A 24,576-nucleotide genomic window follows, 5' to 3' on the forward strand; every position below is an offset into this window, starting at 1 on the left:
TATACTACACTATGAGCCATGTGTCAGACGCCATTCAGCCCTAAGATACACTTTAGTCCTTAGAACTATATCATACATAGCCAGAAAAAAAAAATGTTTAAATAATTAAATTTAAAAACTATTAAATAAAACCAAAATATAAAGAAGCTGGCATGCTTTCCAAAATGTTTCTCTGTCAACCTTCAAAAAAATAAACCAATTATTCTAAAACTTCTCTTTCAACCACTAGATGCATTTTATAAGGTTAATAGTTGTCATGTAACGTGAAACTTACAGGCGTCACACATTGGCGTCACAGACTGCTACTAATTCAGAGCAATATTTAATTGATATCTTGTAAAGTGTCCTGCAAACGAGAAAAGTAATCTGTACTAACTCCCATTAACAAAATATCAAATGCAGTAAGTAAAATAAAAAGCTATTTTAGCATTCCAATTTTCATTAAGTCATGATCAAGATCTCCAAATGAGAATTAAATTTCCATACAAAATAAAAATTCATTTTACCCCAAGGAATATAAATCTATTCTTAAAATAATTGAATTATAGTAATAAAATATAAATTTTTCCAAAGGTATGAACATATCTTTTCATATGATGAAGTAATTTACTCAATGTGGCATTCTAAGATAATTTCATTCCAAACCATACTACTCAAGCTGTGTGATATGACATCAGTTTATACGTATACCTACAATACCTTGAAGGGAACTTGCAAATAATTTTCATATATAATTTAGACCAGGAGTCAGCAAGTATTTTCTATAAAGGATCCTGTAGTAAATATTTTAGGCTTCACAGTCTATATGGTCTCTGAGGCAGCTACTAACACTGCCCTTGCAGTATGTAAGCAGCCATAAAGAATGTATGAACTAACAAATATGCCAAGCCCCAATAAAACCTTGTTCACAACAACAGTGGGTCACGAGTGACCTGCAGGCCATAGTTTGCCAACCCCAATTTCAATTTTTTTTAATATTTATTTATTTTTGAGAGAGAGGGACAGACGGTGTGAAGCAGGCTCTGCACTGTCAGCGTGGAGCCCGATGTGGGGTTCAAACTCACAAACCATGAGATCATGGCCTGAGCTGAAATCGGAAGTTCAACCAACTGAGCCACCCAGGTGCCCCGCCCCCCAAATTTCAACTTTGAAAACTGAGATGACATCTTCATAGTGCAACCAGCAACCCAAGAGTTAACAGGGCAGAACAGTGCCTCTGCATCTCTTATCAAAATCTTGTTCGTTCTCAGAGTGCTGATGCCACCGTTTCTGTAATATTCCTGCCTGACACCGTCATAACTGAGCGTTAATTTAGTTATTCTGCAGGAACTCGAGGTTCATCAAGCAGCCAGCCAGAACCAATTACGACCACTGACCTCCTCTTTGAACACAACAAAATGAAATTAACACGCCCCCCCATTAGCAATTTCTTTTTATCTGATTTTGAGCCTAGTAGTTCCTCTCTCCTTTACCCAGACCCTTTTTTCTTGACTTTAAAAATCCCTGACTCTCCTTGGGGGAGGTGGGGACGAAGTTGAGGCTTGCCCTTTCCTGTCCTCATCTGGCTGCCTCTCAGACTTTCCTTGCACACAGTCCATGTCTCAGTGATGGGCTTTGCTGCAACTGGGGCACACGAACATGGGTTCAGTTACAACAAGTACCTCTGAGATTTACCAGTATATCCTTCTCCTTTTACCTTCTCTTCATTCTGGATAGACTGTCTTAACATGTATGGTCTAAGCAATTGGCGATTAGATACTTTTGCATATTAATATTTTATTTTAACATGTCCTCTGCCTACACATTTCATCAGTCCTCTAGCACCTGGCACTGAATAAGCTCCTCATAGGTCCTCAGTGTAGCCAATTGATTCTGTTGGTGCCACTAAAATGAAACAAAGCTCCTCTGCCTCAATTCTAACTGTTCCAGAACATCAGGGTCTGACTCAGCAAAACCATGGAATAGTAGGATTTAAGAGAATTGGCAGACTTGGTGAATATTAGTCACAAAGGATGATTGTATCCAAGCATGATGTTTATTACTTGCTAAATAGGGAGTACAGATTCAAAATATTAAGATAATTTTTTAAAGTTAATCATTTGAATTTTTTTTAAGTTTACTGAGCAATTTTACTCAGTTCATTCGAAAAAACTGAGAGATTGAAACTTACTTTGTTGGTATTATGGATACTTTGCTTTATTTTATGCTGAATATTTTTAGTAAACAAGTATTTCAGACAGGGTCATACTAAGTAGCAATGAGCATCCTAGATGAACACTGGCTTGCTTAAGAAGTAAAAAGTGGGGTGCCTACGTGGCTCAGTTGGTTAAGCATCTAACTCTTCATTTCAGCTCAGGTTGTGGGATCAAGTCCCTTGTCATGCTCTGTGCTGGGTGTGGAACCTGCTTGAGATTCTCTCTCTCCCTCTCCCTTTGCCCCTCCCCCCCCCACATACACCTTCTTTCTCTCTCAAAAAAAGAAAAGACAGAGAGAAAGAGAAGTAAAAAGTGATGGGGAGAAATGTTGAAAGGCTAGTGATTTCTTTTATAGCACAGAAATTTCTGAATTGAGCAAAGGGCCAAAACATCACAACAATCCACAATTTAATCTCCTGGAACCATTAGACCAATTATTGATGGTGCCATAAAGACTTCCAAAATGAGAGTTAATTTCTTGTCCTCCACATCAAAATCATGAATGCATATAAAAAGCAAGCAGTACATTTTCCCTAAGCAATAAATTTTCCTTTCCCTAAGTTTCATGTAAATTACAACAACCCAGATTAATATTTTTTCAGGACATTTTGAAAAAGTAGATTTCTTTGGTCAGTATATGATGCCTCTCTGAACACATATATTTAATCTTCTGGTATATTTTTCAGGATATTCTTCGTTATCCTTTCACTGTGAGTTTGAAAGATCTTCATAGAAAAAGACCCTCTACTGTAGAGCGAAACACGAAGAGCATACAAGATTCTAATATAAGTATTACAAACAATTAACCAACTTTGAAATAAAAATCAATAAGCAAACTAAAAATTTTGTAGTTTAAGCTATTTGGTATGATCCTATCTGAAATACTTATTTACTGAAAATATTATTTCAGCATAAAATAAAGCAAAACATCCATAATACCAACAAAATAGGTTTCAGTAACTCAGTGTATCAGAAAAATGTTAAGGGGGACTCCCTTTTTCCACTGCTTTGCAAGTTGAGAAGCTGTACCACACAACAGAATGCGACTCCCTAACACAAAGTCTGACTCATGCTTAGTAACTGAGAGACTCTGGGCATGTTACTTAACCTCTCACGTGGTCTCAGTTTGCTGTGCTGAAAAATGGCATAATTAATAATATAAGAGCCTATCTCACAGGGTTGATGTGAGATAGTTATCTGTAACCTACTATAAACAGAGCTTAAAACATAGAAAATGTTGGATATTAGCCATTAGGCGTATGTTGTTTTGTCTGGGTTCTATATCATTTGTACGACTTAACCTCACAAATGACAAACAAGAGACAATTATGTAGAGCTGCATAGAAAGGAAAATTGAGGTTGAACAGTTTGGACAGGAGAAACACACCAGACAGAGCACAACTCAATGGATATGATACAGCTGTGTGCTTCTTGTGAAGTCAGTGGCTGCCAGGTGGGTCCCCTGCGCTACAGGCACGATGCTGAAGCAACGTCTTTGGCCAACCACATCAAGTAGATCAGAAACCCAAAAAGCAAAAGTACATCCAGTGACAGATTCTGTGGTTAACAACTATAAATCAAACATAGAAAGGGTGTCTGCGTGCACACAAACTCAATTATGGGCATGATATTAAAAGGTTCCTATTTTACCTTTTCAGTCCCTTCACCATCAGTGCCTTAGGTTTAACATGAAGACTTGCCCACTGTGTTTTTTACAAAGCAACGTTTCAGAAATAAAGTTCCAGAACACTTAACCTAAGTCTCAGACCATGCAAAATCGGGAGTTCGCCAAACCGTCGTCAGCCTGAGGAAATGCACACATGCTACCAGACGCTTGAAGCTTTAGCCCACTGAATCTTATTAAAAAAGAAAGGGAAGATGTATTTTACTGCGAATTGCATTTTAAAGCAAAGGCAATATAATGGTACTTCTGGAATCTCATAAACTTTGAATAAAAACGGAGCAGTTCACACTTAATGCTTTGTTTTATAAAGCTCTTCCAGATACCTGAAGTGTGAAAGCTGCTACTTTACATAAAACAACATTCTATTCCATACAGCTGTGTTCTAAATATATAACACTTGGGTACATTTCATGGCATTTTAAAATACCTTGTTTTGTATTCTGGAGCTGCATTTATTTTATTGATGTCAGAACCAAAGAATTATAAAATGGTGTCACAATTTAAAACGTGGAAACATTAGGATTTCAACACAGAATCTTCTTTTTAAAATAGTATTTTTATCTTCTAAATATAATTAAGAAACAACTTAATCTCATACATATAATGGCTTTTTCTAGATCACAGCAGCAGTTAGTAATTAACCCACTTATTTCAGAATTTTGAAAATGCCTCTAACAGAAGGGAACCTCCTCTCCATCTACCTTTCCACATACAATTTAGTTAACTTACTACAATGGTAACTATAGGTATTTCCACATTCAGTTACCATAGGCATTAATTCCAAACTTCACAGCAGAATTAAACTCATCCAAGATGATTATGTGTTCTGCAGGTTACAATTACTATGCTGCCACCATTTCAATGGCAAACTAGAAAGATTGAAAGAAAAATGATTTCAAGTGACTATATCTAAATAATCTGTAGTAATAGAGATCAACAGCTATCTAAAGAAAAATGAGCAATCTAATTATATTTTAAATAGTATTTTTCAAACTGCAGGTTGTGACCTATTAGTATGCCTCCAAATAAGTTTGTGGTTTACAACCTGCATTGTTTTAGCTAAATGACAGAACAGAATAAAACAAAAACATGAGAAATATTAAAGTATATCGTAAGACTATCTTTTCATGAAACATTTTTTTAATTATGTATTTCTGTGCATGTTGAATTGCAGTTACAACCTATTTCTTATTATAAGTCACTGTCAAAAACCTTTAAAAGAGAGAACTATTACACATAAATATAAATATAAAAGTAAAATGTAAAACTCTTGACTACTGCTTACAATTGATCTATGTAGTTCACTTCCCACGCAAATCCAAGAAAGCAATATATACTTACACAATATCTGAAGTTCTAACAAATACAGTAAAATGATTCTCTGCATTAAAGACCATATTTTCATTCCTGATGTTATGACTTCTAAAAACTGGAAATACAACTTTTCTCTTTTTATTGCTCCATCCACCTCTTCTAACTCCTCTTTTGGGAGAGTGAGGGTGGGGGAGATATATGAAGTTGATTACCACAAAACCAACTACACAGTGGTTAGTTGCTAGCTTTCCGGAAGCTTAAAACATTCTCTCTTAGAAAGTAATTAAATTATGTTATTCTGAAAAAAAGAAAAATCTCTTCTTCAGCTCAGCAATATGCTATTGTAGTAGCCGATATTCCCTCTAATTTTCACAAATGTGTATAGGTATCATGCTATAAACATAACTGACCACAATGTCTGAATCTAACTTAGAAAAGTTAACCTGATATATATAAACAGCAGCGTGGCATATAATAATTAATAAATTAGTAGTAGCAGTAGGAGCACGTGGTCTAACCAGTCACTGAAAGGGTATCAGCAGAAAACAGTTGTCCTGAACTTCCCAGAACCTGGGTTTTGTGGGCCACAGGCTCCCCTACCTAACTCCCTTCCCTCATGACACACGCACTCTCCTAGAGCTCCATCAGCACTCTGGAACTTTCTCAGGCTGACTGGACCTTTGTCTGCTCTGATACAGATCTTAATTCCCCAGGAATGAACACACCCTTTAGCCAGGATCTCCCAATAACACTGAGGTCACATGATGGGCCGTGCAGAGAAAATGAAAATCAAGAACTATGTCAGAGACACTAACTCCTGCATTCCCTAGCAAGCTAAACAGGTGGTACTGGCCTTGAATAGTAACCAAACACAAGAAAAGTAAGGCAGTGAGGGGAGGGGTGCCTGGGTGGCTCAGTGGGTTAAGTGACCACCTTCGGCCCAGGTCGTGATCTCACAGTTAACGAGTACAAGCTCTGCATGGGCCCCGCTGTCAGCACAGAGCCTGCTTTAGATCCTCTATCCTCCTGTCTCTCTGCCCCTCCCCCCATGGTTCTCTCTTTCAAAATAAATAAACTTAAAATATTTTTTTAAAGGGGTTGGGGAAAGATGTCTAATCCTTCGTCAAGACAAGGTTTAACTAGCATTCTCTGTACAGCATTTCTATTTACATTCCTGAGAAAGGCCTGCCATTTTCTTTTCTCATACTGTCCTTTTCTGATTTTGATGTCAAGACTGTGCTGTACCTTCCATCGCTATTGTCTGTAAAAGTTTAAGGTGGAAGATTGGAATTAGTTGTTCCTTGAATACCGGGATGAACGTATCTCTAAGGCCATGGGAACCTGGCATTTTATTTGTGGGCAGATTTCTACTAACTGATTTAATTTCTTCAATGCTTATAAAAATTTTCAGGTTTTCTATTTCTATTTGAGTTTGGGTGAAAAGTAATTTTCTAAAAATTTTTTGCCACTTTGGGCTAAGTTTTCAATTTTATTACCATTCCATTACTCACAATGTCTTTCTGATCATGTTAATTTCTCAATTGTACCCCTTTTTTATTCTTAATTTTTTACACTAGCTTTTTCTTTCACTTGACCAATCTTTTTAGGTATTTGCTAATTAAGTCATTCCAAAAAAACAGATTTTGACTCTGTTGCTCCTATCTCTTAAAAGTGTGTTTTCTTTCTAAATTGTGATTGTATTTGGATTTATTCCTACTATGTTATATTCTGTTTTCTATTTTTCTCTCATTTCTATGTTTTCTTCCTTTCTTGCCTATTTTAAATTATTTTCTTCCTCATTCCTTTTTTATTTAACTAATTTGGAAATTATGTGTTCTTTCCCTTTTCTTTGAGTCCTACCCTTGAAATTTTATTATGCATACTTACTTAAAAATGCAAAGCCTAGGGGTGCCTGGGTGGCTCAGTTGGTTCAGTGTCCGAATTCGGCTCAGGTCATGATCTTGTGGCTTGTGGGTTCGAGCCCCACGTCAGGCTCTGTGCTGACAGCTCAGAGTGTGGAGCCTGCTTCTGATTCTATGTCTCCCTCTGTCTGTCCCTCCCTGCTCACACTCTGTCTCTGTCTCTCTCTCAAAAATAAACATTTAATTTTTTTTTCAAAAATGTAAAGTCTAATATTCATCAGTATTACCCTCCTTTCAAAAAATGTTTAGATACCTGAACTTGTCATATGTCATTGTTCCACTGGGAATTATATACCACTGTCAAATATCTTAGTTCTATCACTTTAAGCACACTAATCAGTTATTATTGTTACTGATTCATGCAGTGAGTAACCACAAGCTTCCGATTTTCTTTGGTCATCATTCTTTCTTGCATTCAGATCTCCTTTAAGGAATCACTCTTAAGTATATGCTTTAGAATTTCCTTTAGTGAAGAGTATATTGATGGGAAGCTCTCTCTTAATTGCCTGAAAATCTCTTTGGTTCACCCTTCCTCTTGAAAGACTGGTTTGCTGAATATAAAATTATAGTGAGATAGTTGTTTTCTTTTCGTCATTTATCATGGCACCATCCTCTGGCTCCCTTTCTTGCTATTCAAAAGGCAACTCTGCATCTGCCTGTGTAGGAAATCTGTCTTTCCACTGAACTGATTATAAGATCTTCGCACTGGAGGGGAGAGGAGACCACACAAGGCTGTGAATATCAGGGAATAGGGATCAGGGCCCACACTAGAGTCTGTCCGCACTGATTCTGTTTGTGGTTCAGCTGCCTCTCTCACATCAGGCCTTGTTTCAACTTGAAAGTCCTTGTCTTTGTTAATTTTTTTTTTTTTTTAATTCTTGGAGGCATAGATACAAGAAAGCCTCCTCTGGAGAAGATTTAGCTCTGCTTCTACCGATAAGGAAAAAGGAAAAAGGAAATCGAGAACATGATAAAAGAGCTTCTAGTTTCAGGTTTCTTATGGGCCGCAAAAGCAACAAGAATTCAAATTTCAACTCAAGCAAGAGCCATATTGTTTTTACAAATTCTCAGGGGTGATTTTTTTTCCCCCTTTAAAACCCAACAACATCAAGACAAGTATATTTTCTTGCCTCATCTTTCTGTATGATGGGTTTTCACAGGTTTACTCTGTCACAAAGATCTAACTGTTTGGTCTCTAAAACTGTTTGGGTGGGCCTTAGGTTTTGTCCCCTGTCCTCTGTCCAGAGCAGCCATCAAGTAGAAGTAGGCAGGTGCCTCCAGGGATGTTACAAGTATTAAATATATCCTACAGTGAGGACAGTGGGGTGAAAGGGCAGTCACAAGATGTGAGGGAGAAAAAAAAATGTTCCATTTTTAGTGTAACCTTTAAATATAATTAAACCTGATGGCCATTAGGAGATTACCCACATTATGAGGTAGAGGAACTAATTTTGAAAACTGGGGGCATCACAGGAATATGGAAAGCTATCAGTTGCCAAAGAAAGTAAGAAGTCTTCATTCATTCATTCATTCATTCACTCGACAAATATTTATTGAGCACCTACAAGGTAACAGATTAGACTTTTCTCCAGCTTTTGGAAATACATGAGTGTCATAAGTGTCAAAACTCCTTGCCCACAGGAGACTGACATTCTAGAAAGCATGAGGACATTAACCTATTTATTGTAAGGGTGAGAAAGACATGGCATTAAGAAGTCCAGAGGAAGCTCAGAAAAAAAGAAACGTAAAATACAAAACTCTCCTCCTTGGCCATTTTACTTAGAATCGGATCCAACCCTTCATTTTCAAGATCTCATCTATTATCTTAGAATGCTCACTAAGTCTGTAAACAACATGCTCTGAATTATAGGAGAAACTCAAGTTTCTTGCATCTGGATGGGGAGCATTAGAAGATAAAATTAAAATAATATGGGAGGTGCCTGGGAGGCTCAGTCGGTTGAGTGTCTGACTTCAGCTCAGATCATGATCTTACAGATCATTGGTTTGAGCCCCAGGTCAGGCCTTGCACTGACAGCGCAGAGCCTGCTTCAGATGCTGTCTCCCTCTCTCTCTGCCCGTCTCCCACTCACACGCACACTCTCTCTCTCACTCTCTCTCAAAAATAAATGAACATTAAAAATAATAATAATATTGTATGGTGACAGATGGTAGCTACACTTGTGGTGAGCACACTATAATGTATAAATTTGTGGAAACACTATGTGTACAACATAGCTAATGTAACATTACATGTCAAGTAAATAAATAAATAAGCAAGCAAGCTAGCTAGCTATAAAAAAAAAAAAATTAGAAGGACAGTGGTTTTCAGGGTGACCTGACATTACAGGTTTTTTCTTCTGTATATGGAGTATCTCTTTAATACTTTGAATTCCTTTTTGTTGCTGTTGTTTTGTTTTTTAAGAATATGCTCTCTTGACTCAGCCTTATTGTGAAGGCTACCATGCAGGAGGTATGGAAAGACCATCCTCAGACTGTCTAGCCAGGGAGGATCTCTCCCCACCTGCTCTCAGGACATCTTCGAGTGGGTCAATTAGGACATCTCTGCTCTAAATCTCAGGGGAAAGGGGCACCTGGGTGGCTCAGTCAGTTAGGCGACCGACTTTGGCTCAGGTCATGATCTCACAGTTCACGAGTTCAAGCCCCGCGTCGGGGTCTGTGCTGACAGCTCAGAGCCTGGAGCCTGCTTCAGATTCTGTGTCTCCCTCTCTCTCTGCCCCTCCCCTGCTCATGCTCTGTCTCTCTCAATAATAATAAACGATAAAAAAAAAACTTTTTTTTTAAGTTTATAAATCTCAGGGAAAAAATGTGATGCCTTTTTCCCTTGGGTTCACCTTTCCCTGCTCATCTTACCATGTTAGGAGGAGGACAGCAAGTGTCAATTTCAAAATATTGAACCTGGGGAAAAGGGCCAAGAAGTACAATGGGATTGTTTTTAGTCTAGTCCTTCCATGAGAAAGATGAAGGATGCTGGAGGTCCATGCACAGTCGCATCCAACTTATAAAGGCCAGAGATTTGGAGCGAAAATGTATAATGACAAAAAGAGTTATTACATCAAAGAATCTCGCTCTGCAAGTTTCCCGATAATACTACAGTTGTGGTCAAGAGCTAGTCAAGGACCTAGCAATAAAGGTCGCAGGCCAACTCAGCCTCCTTCTACCCTGAAGTTACATCTAAATAGATCCAACACTATTAAACAGAGAATATTATCATACCTCTTTACAAGTAAAGAAATCAAGACTTGGAACTCAAATGACTTGCCCAAAGACACACAGCTAGTAAGGATTAAAACCAGTTTATGGTAAAGATTCTCCGCTCAACTGTACTGATCTGTTAAAAGACCTGGCTATTTTCCATTGGTGTTTGCAATGGTTTTCATACATGGTCCTCAAAATCGTCGAGCAACGTGTTAGAGCAAGTGTTATTATTCCATTTTACAGAAAAGAAAAAAATCCAACTCCACTGCCCCCTTATCTTTATCTGCCGAAATGAAGTGCAGAGGTGATCCCACCTCTATTAGTTTTCTGTTGTTATCCTAACAGATTACACAAACAAAGTGGTTTACAACAGCAAAAATTTATTTTCTTACAGCTCTGTGGCTCATCACACTAAATTCAAGGTGCTGGCAGGCTGCATTCCTTTCTGCAGGCTCTTAATGATATTCCATTTCTTGCTTGTTGGCAAATTCAGTTCCTCATAGTTGTTAAACCAAGGTCTCCATTTTCTTGGTGGCTATCAGCTAATGGCCTTTCCCAGTTAGTAAAGGCCAGTGACTTTCTTGGCTCATGGACTCCCCTTCTCTACTTTCGAAGCCAGCAACAGTGGGTGGAGTATCTCTCACACTTGAAATCTTTCCTCCTCCCTCTCAGCTCTCTGAGCCAGCAGGAAAGATCCACTCTTAAGGACCCATGCAATAGGCTGGACCCACTTACATAATCCAGTAAAATCCCCCGTTTCAGTGTCCTTACCTTTGATCACATCTTTAAAGCCTTTTTCCCATCATTACAGACTAAATGTTTGTGTTCCCAAAATTCTTATATTGAAATCTTAACCTCCAATATCATGATATTAGGAGGTGGGGCTTCTGAGAGGTACTTAGGTCATGAGCCAGACTACTGCTTTTATAAAAGAGGCCCCACGCCTGGGTGGCGCAGTCGGTTAAGCGTCCGACTTCAGCCAGGTCACGATCTCGCAGTCCGTGAGTTCGAGCCCCGCGTCGGGCTCTGGTCTGATGGCTCAGAGCCTGGAGCCTGTTTCCGATTCTGTGTCTCCCTCTCTCTCTGCCCCTCCCCCGTTCATGCTCTGTCCCTCTCTGTCCCAAAAATAAATAAATGTTGAAAAAAAAAATTTTATAAGAGAGGCCCCAGAAAGCACTCTTTTATGACCTCTGTCATCTACAGATAACAAGGGCAAAACAGTCTTCCACAAACCAGAATAGGACTCTCACCAGAATCCAGTCTGCACCCTAACTGCAGACCTCCAGCCCCCAGAACTGTAAGAAATAAATTTCTGCTGTTTATTAGCCCCCTCATTTATGATGTCCTGTTACAGCAGCCCAAAATAAGACAACCATGTAAGGTAACACATTCAGTTTCTGAGTATTAGGACTCAGACATCTTTGGAAGGAGAAGACGTTATTCTGTCCACCATACTTGACTCCCTGGTGGACTTCAAGCAGAGAATTTGTACTTCTTTACAAACAGAGGCTGGTTTCGGAAGAAGAAGAAAGGTGTTTTATTAATGGCCTCTGCACAGCACAAAAGGGGAGATTTCCAATAATCATTATAATTAAATTACTATTCTCTAAGTGCTTTTAGAAAGTTTCAAAAGAGGACATCAACTTCCTAAATAAAATTAGAACAACTTTTTTTTATTGGGGTACACTTACTTTGTGATACAGAATAACTTTGCAAGATATGTATTATTAAGTTCCTATTACATATCATTAAGATGCTTTATGAAACAATAATATTCCAAATCTATAGTACCAAACCATGTCACCATAGGGAAGTATTTGTTTCCATAAAAACTTTGGTAATGACAATGCGTTAGGGTTGTTTTCTCTGTCTCTAGGTTTATGCTTACAGTACTTTATCACTTTAGGATAATTCTCTTTTTCAGCGATGCAAGTGTTTTCCATTAATTCAACCTGAAATGGCAAATTTTAAAATGTTCTTTGTGATTTCAGAGTACATTTACTTTGCTCCATTAGAAGATTAGTTTCTTCATGAGTATTATTTAGTCGTTTTAGTCTTATAAATGAGAGATGCTTTGTAGAAGACAAAATTGGTTATAATCTTACTATTAATGTTTTCCCCAAACCTTAACATGAAATAGTTCTGCAATTTCCAGTGCCAATCTAAGCCAATAGAGATAATAACTGGGCTATTTATGTATCTACACCGTGTAATGAATAAATCCAAGAACACATCTTACCATAAAATGCTTATTCACTTATCTGCTAAAGTTTATCTGAGCAAACAGAAATGTGTATTCCATATATTGTTTGGGTTAACCTTTACTCAGTATGCTTGGGATCTTTCTAAAGCAATGAAATTCATTCAGTATGCAGCCCTAGAAAAGGCACCTTTGATAGAAAGGCAGATACAGAGGCAATGAAGTGTTCAACTTAATGGCTACCCAAATCATATTTTTCTATCTATTTGCCCAATGAATGCTATTCTCATAGCAAATTCTTCATTACCCAAATGGAATAAGTTGTTTTGATATATCATTTACTACGATTAATAGAGGTATGAGACCTGTAGATTTCTTCTAATCAAAAAACTTGAAGGATAAAAAGTAAGCATCATTAACGATACAGATATCCCAAAATGAATCCAAATACAAAGGCCAAAGTTTTTTTTTTTTTGTCATCACACTTAGGAAAGATGTCTAGGCTCACAAAGAAAATAGATCAGATGATCCTAATGTTTAAAGACAAGAACAGAGAAGCAACTCTGGAGAAAAACAATATAATAAGAGTTATTTACTGTCCCCTTTTCTATTTCTGAGACAGTGCCAAGTGCATAATATATATTAATACATTCCTAACAGCAGCTGTGTAATTTATGTGGCATGCACATTTCAGAGATGGGGAAACTAAGGCTCAAAGACAATTTTTAAAACTTGCTTAAAGGCAATTAGCTAGCAAGTGTCAGAAGTGTAATTGTTTTACTGTTTATTTTTGAGAGAGAGAGAGAGGGGGAGGGAGGGAGGGAGGAAGGGGCAGAGAGAAAGGACGACACAGAATCCCAAGCAGGCTCCAGGCTCTGAGCTGTCAGCGTAGAGTCCTATGAAGGCTTGAACTCACAAATGGCAAGATCATGACCTGAGCTCAAGTTGGATGCTTAACTGACCAAGCCACCCAGGTACCCCTCAGAGTTGTAATTTTTAAACCTGAGTCTGGGCATAAATTTCATCATCTTTCTAAAATATACTGAAAGCTTTACCTAACAGTCATAAACACTGTTATTTTTTAAATTCTAGGGGAAAACTTAGTTTTGTTAATTTATATAATATAAAATATATAAATTATATTTTATGTATTTATATAGAGACAATTTTGGCATGTTTTACCATTGCACACTGACAAAAATAATTTAGGTCAATTTAAAAAATTATAGTTGTGGGGGCGCCTGGGTGGCTCAGTCGGTTGAGCGTCCGACTTCGGCTCAGGTCACGATCTCACGGTCCGTGAGTTCGAGCCCCGCGTCGGGCTCTGGGCTGATGGCTCAGAGCCTGGAGCCTGCTTCCGATTCTGTGTCTCCGTCTCTCTCTGACCCTCCCCCGTTCATGCTCTGTCTCTGTCTCAAAAATAAATAAACGTTAAAAAAATTTTTAAAAAAAAGTTATAGTTGTCAGACAGCAAACTTACAATGCTTTCTTTTTTTTTTTTTAATTTATTTTTTATTTTTTTTAAGTGGGCTCCAGCATGGAGCCCAGTGTGGGGCTTGAACTCACGACCCTGAGATCAAGATCTGAGCTGCAATCAAGAGTTGGATGCTTAACTAACTGAGCTACCCAAATGCTCCAGCCTATGCTTTCTTAGTAACAAATTGCCAGTACAACATTATGAGGGAACCCAGGTTTGGCTTGGGAGCCAAAGCAATAAAAAGAAATAAAACAAAAAACATACATCACCCAAATATGTTGAATTTGGTTTTCAAATTTGCCTCTCCAGTGGATTCCACAACAATGCAAAATCTTAAAATAATTACCCAAATATAAGATATGTTTCCATTCAATATAATCATTAAGTTTTCCATTTGTTTCACATAAAGTATAGTGCTGGGAAAAAATAACTTATTTAACTGAATGTGATCTCTAATAAATGATATTAAGATACATATCAGTTCGCTACATACATATCCATCTGCAAACCTAAAACAAAATGGTGGTCAATAACAAGTTTCAAGTGCACATGGTTCCCATGTAATCCAAAGAATTTACAAAACTATTGCTGTAGGAATACCACTGACGATCCTCACAGTGATTCTTTTGAATTTGCATCATCTAATGAACTACAAAGTCCAGCTTTTGCTGTCTACATTCCCTAAGTTGTCAATATTAATTGTGCTATTTTAACTAATGATACAAGGTCTTGAACATACGTAACTGAATGCCATATATTTTAACATTATACCTTAAAGCAGTGTCTCAAGATTAGCAAATCACACGGCCTTGTTTTTCCTCCAAAGAGTTCAGTTCCAAAAACCAGTCATGGTACAAGCATTTTCTGCAAGTTATTTTCATAATGAATACAAGCTTTGCATGAAATCAGAATGTACTACACAACACATGTATTTTACTGAGAAAGGGCTCATTAAGAGGATACACCTCACTTCCAGAAAAATCTGAGCCATGTGACTCACTTCCAGGAAAAAACATACAGCAGTCAAAACATCAACAGTTTCTGTATGCAGAGTAAACAGGAATAGGAATTTCCAAATTACATAAATCAAATATTCAGCAACCTGTTTGAAACTAAAGTCCTGTGAAGAAACAATCACTGAACATAATATAAGAGGCTTTTGTTTTCCTACCTAATTATACCAATAAAACACTGTAACCATGTTGGAAAATGCACAGTTGAAAACTCAAAATCATACTGAGACTTGTAAAATTAGTTTTCAGACTAAAAGTGTGTCATAGTATTTGAGCACAGGCCCAGAACATAATTTATTATAAACTTTTTTGTCTTTATTCTTGGTTGGCCTCTAGTTTACAAAAGGTCTTCAGCGCTAATCAATTTTTAAAAATCACAAAATCTGACTATCCAAGAAGTGTTATGTATGCCAATGAAAAATTTAACTTGTCTGTGTTAATGATTAATGAAGGTAGAAGTACAACTCTGATTTTCATCTCAAAAGTAATATTTACATCTGGCTCAGCCTTATCATCCACAAAATGATAAAAGAAACAACAAGCTTTCTCTTGCATGTCAGTTATGAAAACACCAACAACCTCCAGAACCACACCACTTTATAAAAAAGCAGGTTACGGGGCGCCTGGGTGGCGCAGTCGGTTAAGCGTCCGACTTCAGCCAGGTCACGATCTCGCGGTCCGTGAGTTCGAGCCCCGCGTCGGGCTCTGTGCTGACGGCTCAGAGCCTGGAGCCTGTTTCCGATTCTGTGTCTCCCTCTCTCTCTGCCCCTCCCCCATTCATGCTCTGTCTCTCTCTGTCCCAAAAATAAATAAACGTTGAAAAAAAAAATTAAAAAAAAAATAAATAAAATAAAAAAAAAATAAAAAAGCAGGTTACAATTATTAATGTCAGTGTAATCCAGAGAGCACCAGTGCACATAGGAAAATCTGGAGATAAACCCTGTCATTTCTGTGTGACCAGGAACAGGAATTTTTTTTTTTCACAGAGAAAGGAAACTGTGAATTAGTAACATAAAAATAAAGACAGGAGAATTCCCCATACAAATAAAAGTCTGATAAGCCTTTTTTGAAATAGTCCAACTTAAAAAAAAAACATGCAAGTATCAGACAAAATTCTAGTCTTCTTAGAGTCTCAAAATGAACTCTTGAGAACTAAGTATCTTCTCAATATCCAAGTATCATTCAGAAGGCAAATAAAACACTAGACTTTACAATAAGATTTGCATTTTTATGTCACTTAATGACTTTGATTTGACTCTGTGTCTCTTTATTACATTCCTTTTTTTTTTTTTAATTTTTTTTTCAACGTCTATTTATTTTTGGGACAGAGAGAGACAGAGCATGAACGGGGGAGGGGCAGAGAGAGAGGGAGACACAGAATCGGAAACAGGCTCCAGGCTCTGAGCCATCAGCCCAGAGCCTGACGCGGGGCTCGAACTCACGGACCGCGAGATCGTGACCTGGCTGAAGTCGGACGCTTAACCGACTACGCCACCCAGGCGCCCCATATTACATTCCTTTTTGAAAGATTTTATTCTTAAGTAATCTCTACACCCAACATGGGGCTTGAACCTACAACCCCGAGATCAAGAGTCACACGCTCCACTGACAGAGCCAGCCAGGCACCCCTATCACTTTCCATTTTAGTAATTCTTGGTTTTACTTTTTGATTTGTTCAGGTTCTTCTGCATAGAAAGGATGATTATTAGTATCAGATCTTCAATGCAACAAACTCCTTTTTGTCGTTCCACAGTGGCCCCATTCTCCAGTCACTGGACTATAATTCCTTTTCCTTTGGCTTCCCCAAAAATAAAAATAATAAGACTTCTTTACCATCTTCACTTTGAAAATATCAACACTGATGCAACTCAGAACAGATTTCTCTAATTTTATTTGTTTTTAATGCAGGAAACATTGTGATGAGCATCCTTACAAAGACAACCGAAAGAAGGACACTAAACTACCAAGTGAACTTTCAAGAAATGTTAAATTACAAATGCCCCAATATGAGCAGACCTGTGGCCACTCTTAAGTTCCAAAGGCACATCCTCGGCCACCTGGGAAAATCCACCACAAAGACATCTCAGCACTGACAAAGTTGTGGGACGGAGCTGCCTGAGAAAGAGATGAGATGGGATTCTCTTTTTATAACCTTACTTCTGCTCTCTTTTGAGAAGCTGAAACGTATCAAAGCTATTTTTCCTGCTGGCAGCCTAAGAGCAATTATCTTGTCTTCCACCTGCCTCCTTGGAATAGGTCTTACAACAGTCAAGCAAGAGGCTCATATATCACGCCAAATTATCAGATGAGCCCGCTTTCCGTGAGAATATAGAATGGAAAAATGCACGAACTTCAAATATTGCTCACAATTTTTAATTTAGAGGATTTCTCCTTCACCAAGTTAAATGTTATCTTTGGTTTCATATAGAGGACGGGGGGACGTTTGATACTACTCCACCATCATTACGAATCACTGGAAAATGTGAACCTGCAGTCTGCAACATGGCATCCGTCAGAAATAATGATGATCATAAGCAATCATTTAAACATAGAAATGACGAATTCCTACTCATTGAATGCATCAGTGCTACCAGCATCAATGCTCCAACAGGAGGAGGTTACTCAGAAACTGGGTGCCTGTGTGTCACCAATTTTCTTCATGTTTTCAAAGTTTCTTGTGTAGGGACATCACAAAGCATGTACTCTCTGGAAATGAACAAAGCCGGCTTGAAAACCTCAATCACAAAAGAAACACAGGGATTCCATATCACAATTTCCACAGAGAAGATTAGTTTATGGAATCTAAGGGAACCACCAATAAATGGCGTCTGGGCTCCATACTGGTCTCTTGCTCTCCAGGCTGACCACTCTTATTGCTCCATGGGAGCCTGTTAACTCTGACCTTCAGATACACTTTAGTTTATCTCTGACCATAACAGAAAATCCATAATGGCATAGGGGCAGGAAAGAATTAAGACAGAGATTTCTTTAACGTCTTGTGTTGTTTATTTTCTGGAAATGACCAATCGGTGCTCTTACTGAGTCCAAGGAGCAGAGACAGATCTAATTCTTTAGTCTGTATACAAATAGTGCATTACCAAAATTAAGAATATCATGAACTACAGTTTTTCCTGGGCTAAAACTACCTCAGAAGCTTCAGAAGCTACATGCCCTAGGAGTTCACCCAAATTGTACTTTAATAGTAAGAATTTCCAGGGGATCGTGAACAACAGACAAGAAATGCACTAAACCGTGTAAAGACACTAGCTAACATGTGTTGAGCAGTTCCTAAGTGCCAAGTAAATCTGTAAATACGTTCCTCACTTACATTGAGTCCAAGTACTTGTTTCTTGTACTTAAAAAAAGGAAACTGATAATATAACACTATTCATGACTCAATCGCCAATGTTGGATGTTTGAATTTTAGCACTTCCATGTGGTACGAACAACACAATACTAACCATGCACATCACTACGGCCCCAACGTGCAAGTCCATTGCATTCTTCCTTAACATTGTAAAGATTTACGACAACATTTTAAAATAGGAACAATTTTATTTGAATTAAGTAGCATGCTTATTATGGCCAATGCATATATGTTGAGTTTCTTCTAGTACTTATAATGTTGTAAGGTAGCCTTACTTCAGGTAGACGTTTAGACACCTGCTTGCTAGTCTGGGGAGTAACATTAATTTGTTCATTCATTCATTCTTTCATGAGCCATCTAAGACAAGCTCTCAGCATGGAACTAGAGGAAATTCCAAAGATAGAGGTCAGCTTCCTTTTTAAGGTATTTATTGCCTCTGCTGCTTTATTTTTGGAACATTATTAGGGAATTTGAGTTTAAAAGGTGTATTTAATGACATAAAAATAGCAATGGACTGCTGAGACTTTCTTAATCTCTAACACTGATACAACCGGTAACTTTTTTCAAGCCATCCTCAAGGGATATAATTCTTCCCATAAGGACAGGAAAATCTGTATGTGTGTGTGTGTATCAGAGAGACAGAAATAATGTGACAAAACTCACCAAACATTGAAAAATAGGCTTTAAAATATACCAGCCAGGAGCAACAACCAGAAAAGGAAATATGGTCAACAATCTGATCTTTCCCTTGATTAAATTGACACCCCAAGAATTTTGGTGGCAACTCTCTGTCTAGGGAGCTAATGTTAATGATGTTCTTGTTCTTCAAGGGAGCCAATGAGATCTTGACAATTTCCCACCAGAAGAGCACAGAGGATAGGGCAAGGACTAAAACAAACTAATCCAAAACATTGCTTTTGATACCAGATATGCCACATCCCACTTAGAGTGTTATAAAATAAGCAATGAAGATCAGTGGACAGAAGCAATCAAAAAACAGGGACCGAAAAAATACTACAAATATCTTGCCCTAAATACTCTTGCCTCAAGATTTTCACTATTACTCTATTTTTCATTTCTGTGTACTAGACATTTTTCGTAGTTTGTCTTCTTCCATTTAATCCTTACATCGCTCCTTTGAGATAGGTATTACTATATAAACAGGAAAATGCATGTTCAGAAAAGGTAACTTGCATAGCATTGCATAGTTAGTAAGGGATTTAGCCAGGCTGTGGCTTTAGGTCTGTTGAACTTTAAAATCCCTGATTGTGCCTCCCTAATTTTTATAATTTGCTAGATACATTTCTTTTTTGTTGTTGTTTTGCATTTTTATTTATTTATTTTTAATGTTTTTATTTATTTTTGAGACAGAGAGAGACAAAGCATGAGTGGGTGAGGGGCAGAGAGAAGGGGAGACACAGAATCTGAAGCGGGCTTCAGGCTCCAAGCTGTCAGCACAGAGCCCAATGCGGGGCTCAAACTCATGGACTGTGAGATCATGACCTGAGCTGAAGTTGGATGCTCAACCAACTGAGCCACCCAGGAGCCCCTATTTTTTTTTTTTAACTTACATGTAAGTTAGTTAGCTATAGTTCAATAATGATTTCAGGAGTAGATTCCATTTAGCCCATCCCCCCTCCCACAACCCCTCCAAGTAACCTTTTGTTTGTTCTCCATATTTAAGAGTCTCTTATGTTTTGTCCCCCTCCCTGTGTTTATATTATTTTTGCTTCCCTTCCCTTATGTTCATCTGTTTTGTTTGCTAGACACATTTCTAGTTACACCATAGGTATAAATAGGTATACACCATAGGTATAACATGTACATAGGCAGTACATGTTCAGTTTTCTTCCATTATGAAGTGACAGGAGGGCTCAGGTGACAGAGATCCTCCTATAGCTGTGGCTCTCCAGATAAGAGTGAATCCTTCCACAGAATGGCCAGAGTGCATGGACTGTTCCTGAGAGGATGAACCAACCATCACACCTGCACACTGCTGGAGTAAATTGAATCTCTATCTTGACTACCTTACGGGTTTATGAAAGAAATATTCTTAAAGTTATGAGTGCTGAATCTGAGGCTGGGTTAGTGAGTGCAAACTTGCTTTCGTTTGATTGACTTGGCCAGCAAGGCACTTTGTAGTAACATCTATTTTTCATTAAATGTACAGTAACTGACAGACACAAGAGTGATTGAAGTTTATGCATTGTTACCCTTTACTTTCCAGAGCTAAAACACACACACACACACACACACACACACACACACACACACACACGAGAAGATAATGTATGTCAAAGCCACGATGTGCTTTAGACTTCTTGCGCCCAGGCAGAATATAGCCCAGCAGGAACCACAACATTCCAGCCAACACTACAGCAGAGGCACAGAGGTTCCCCAGCATATATCACTAAGTATACTTTTTTGCACTGTAAAATTTCCCATACTTAATGCTGAAATTGAAGGATTCATTTAAAAGGAAGGATTTTTTTTTTTAACCCTTCAAAATCGAGTCTCTAATGCAATTTGTTTGGAGTCATGTGTCTTATGAGCTAATTCTTAATTCATGGTAATCAATTTGTTAATTTGGAAGCATTTTCAGTAAAGCATTATATATTTCCATTTTTTTCACAACAAATCCATAGTTATCGAGCACTTTGAAAATAAGAAATTCTATTTCTCTCTTGCTTCTGAAGCCACATCTGTCAATCACCAATTTATTTTCACAACAAATAGCTTTAAGCAAGCTTGTCTGTGCAATATTCACATTCAGAATCCTTTCTCTACATGATTTTAAAATATGTAATGACTACAGGAAATTCATCACACATGAAAGATAGACATGTGTTATATTTTCAGATTCCAATCACTGCACAAACAACATTCTACTTCACTGTTAATAAATGAAGCATTAGTAATAATAACTGTCACTTGAGGACTTAATGTATACCAGACACAAACATACTATTTAGGTGGTATTTAATATGCAAACCATTCAACATTCTAGGTATTCTTAAAAACATTTTTTTAATTTTTTTAATGTTGTTTTTTTTAAAGAGAGAGACCAAGTCCAAGTGGGAGAGGGGCAGAGAGTGAGGGAGATACAGAATCCAAAGCAGGCTCCAGGCTCTGAGCTGTTAGCACAGAGCCCCACACAGAGCTCATACCCATGAACCACGAGATCATGACTTGAGCCTAAGTCGGACACTTAACCGACTGAGCCACCCAGGTGCCCCAACATTCTAGGTGTTCTATTAAAAGGGTAATAAAGAGGGGCGCCTGGGTGGCGCAGTCGGTTAAGCGTCTGACTTCAGCCAGGTCACGATCTCGCGGTCCGGGAGTTCGAGCCCCGCGTCAGGCTCTGGGCTGATGGCTCGGAGCCTGGAGCCTGTTTCCGATTCTGTGTCTCCCTCTCTCTCTGCCCCTCCCCCGTTCATGCTCTGTCTCTCTCTGTCCCAAAAATAAATAAACGTTGAAAAAAAAAATTTAAAAGGGTAATAAAGAAAAAGCAGTGTCCATCATGGCTGACAGCATAGCTATCCATTGTTCTTCTGAAAACAATGAAGTTCTAGGTGGGATGTGAATGCCACCCTAGGCATTATTTATCCCCTGGCTCCCTTGCACTTAAATGCAGCCATATACGCAGGCTCTTGCCAGTGGCCTGGGTAGAAGCAATGTGTGCAAAGTCCACCTTATTTGCCTGAGTGGAAATCAGTGGACCCGGATTAGACGCTCTCCTCCTTCTCATAGCTCCAATGGCTGTTTCAAGTCTGTTCCCAATTAAATGTAAGAAGAAAAGCTGCCAGTTAGATGACAACAATCAACTTAGAAACTTTTCCTTAACCATTATTTTGACGTCTGTTTATTGTAGCAGGCTAGCCTACCCTAATAAATTTTGCACACACGTTTGTATGTACACACACACGTGTGTGTGTGTGTGTGTGTGTGTGTGTGTGTGTGTGTGTGTGTGTCTGCGCGCTATAGTCAATAACCAAGAGGGGCTTTTGTCTTTACTTCTGCAGGTTTATTAATCCATTAAGTTCTTTAAGAAGTACAGACCAAAACATCAAGAACACCCAATAAGCTATAAATGAAACTATTGCTTTTTGATATTATATTGCTAATGACAATCAACATTTTAATTGAATAGTTGTGAACTTAAATTTTATGGTTTACAAAACGTTTCCAAAAACATTCTCACTTTTTCCTCATTATACATCTTCTATTTTGTAGATCCCAAACTGAAATTCAGAGTGGTTAAGTGACTTGCCAAACAGAAACAACTATCAACTGGCCTAGGAGGTACTATACCAAAATCTGTACATTCAAAACTACATTGTACCAGCAATTTGTGATGATATCTCTAATGTCTGACTTGGCAAATTCAGCTAATTTGAGCTGCATATTCAAAAGGGAAGTTAATTTTGCCTGTCGTTATGTTAAAAATTAGCTAAGGGACACCTGGGTGGCTCAGTCAGTTTAAGCGTCTGACTTCAGCTCAGGTCATGATCTCACGGTCCATGAGTTCAAGCCCCACGTCAGGCTCTGTGCTGACAGCTCAGATCCTGGAGCCTGCTTCAGATTCTGTGTCCCCCTCTCTCTGTCTCTTTCTCTGCCCCTCCCCTGCTCACATTTTGTCTCCCTCTCAAAAATAAATAAAAATGGTAAAAAAAAATTTAAAAACATATTTAAAAATTAGCTATGATCAGACGTTCCTACTTCTATATATCTGAGCATGTCTGGTATAATCTATATTATTCTGAAAAAATCCAAGAGACCTATGTGGAGAAATAGGAAAAGAAAAATGAAGAATTTTAAAGTTTAAAGTCTCTGAGGAGAAAGCCTCCAAATTATCTTTACGTTTTGTTAGCAGGGTAACTCAGTGAGATTTAAGGCATTAGAAATAGAAATTGATTTTTTTTTAATAAATAAATATTTCCAGGGCAAAAATCTGTATAACTTTTTTCAAAAATCACTTTTCTGTACTGGATTTCAGCAAAGTCTTATTATTGACATGACAGTTGGGATAGTTATGTATTTTTTTTCTGCTTCCTAAGCTTTCCTTAAAGCTTTCCAGGGATCTCCCTCAGTAAAATCTAATATTCTCCTCACAACTCTTCCAATTCTTCTTTTGCTAAGGTTAGACACCAAACAAAAGTCCATGGATATTCGCCAGGAACCTTCCCAATCCCGCACCCAATTTTGTATCACATTTAAATAGTGTTTCTCCTACACCCTTAAAAGAAGGTAATCAAACAAGGACTTGTATCAATTCTTTTTTCCAGAAAATTAGCCGGCAGTTCTGTTACACAACACACAAAGCAGAAGGGATAGAGATATAATTTATTTTTTATCCCCATAACTATCCTCACAGGCTAGTATTCAGATAAGACCATTCTTTTGAAGGCCCTGAGGATGTAAAAAAGCTGTTCAAGGCAGCATCAAAGTCAGGTAGGGAAGGGGGAGGGGGGGGGACATCGACATGAAACTGAAACCTGTCAAGAAAAGAACTCAGAGGTAGAATTCCAATAGAAATAAAGTCTCAAAGTTTCTCCTGGGTGGCTCAGTCGATTAAGCATCCAATTTTGGCTTAGGTCATGATCTCGTGGTTTGTGAGTTCAAGCCCAGCATCGGGCTCTATGCTGACAGCTCAGAACCTGGACCCTGCTTCGGATTCTGTGTCTCCCTCCCTCTCTGCTCCTCCCCTGCTCATACTCTGTGTCTTTCTCTATTAAAAATAAATAAACCTTAAAAATTTTTTTAAAAACAAAGAAAGAAAGAAAGCCTCAATGAATTTTAGATTCCTCTGGTATATTAGTCTAGTTTCAGTGATTAGCTTTCTGAGATATTTAATATAAATGAAAATAATGCATATTCTTCAAATCCTAGATAATTATTTATGAATCTATCAACCATAAAAGGAATTATTCAACACGAGATAAATTATTAAATTCATTAATTATCAACCTAGAAAATTATTGTTGACCGATTTGATTAGGTTTCTCCTTAAAACCAACAGTTTAAAGATACCTCTTTCAATTAAATTGACACTGGTGATTTCAGATGCTGCAAAATATATGAATGTGGTTTAATGAGATGCTTTTACTTGGTGTTCTGTTTTCATTAACTGACAAAGAAATATTCACTGAGAGTTTGGCTCCAAGTCATTATACAAGCTATCTTTTATA

This window comes from Lynx rufus, unplaced genomic scaffold (genome assembly GCF_022079265.1).
Source record: "Lynx rufus isolate CCGP_SWC_20201006 ecotype Redwood Valley unplaced genomic scaffold, mLynRuf1.p SCAF_7, whole genome shotgun sequence".
Classification (NCBI taxonomy): Eukaryota; Metazoa; Chordata; class Mammalia; order Carnivora; family Felidae; genus Lynx; species Lynx rufus.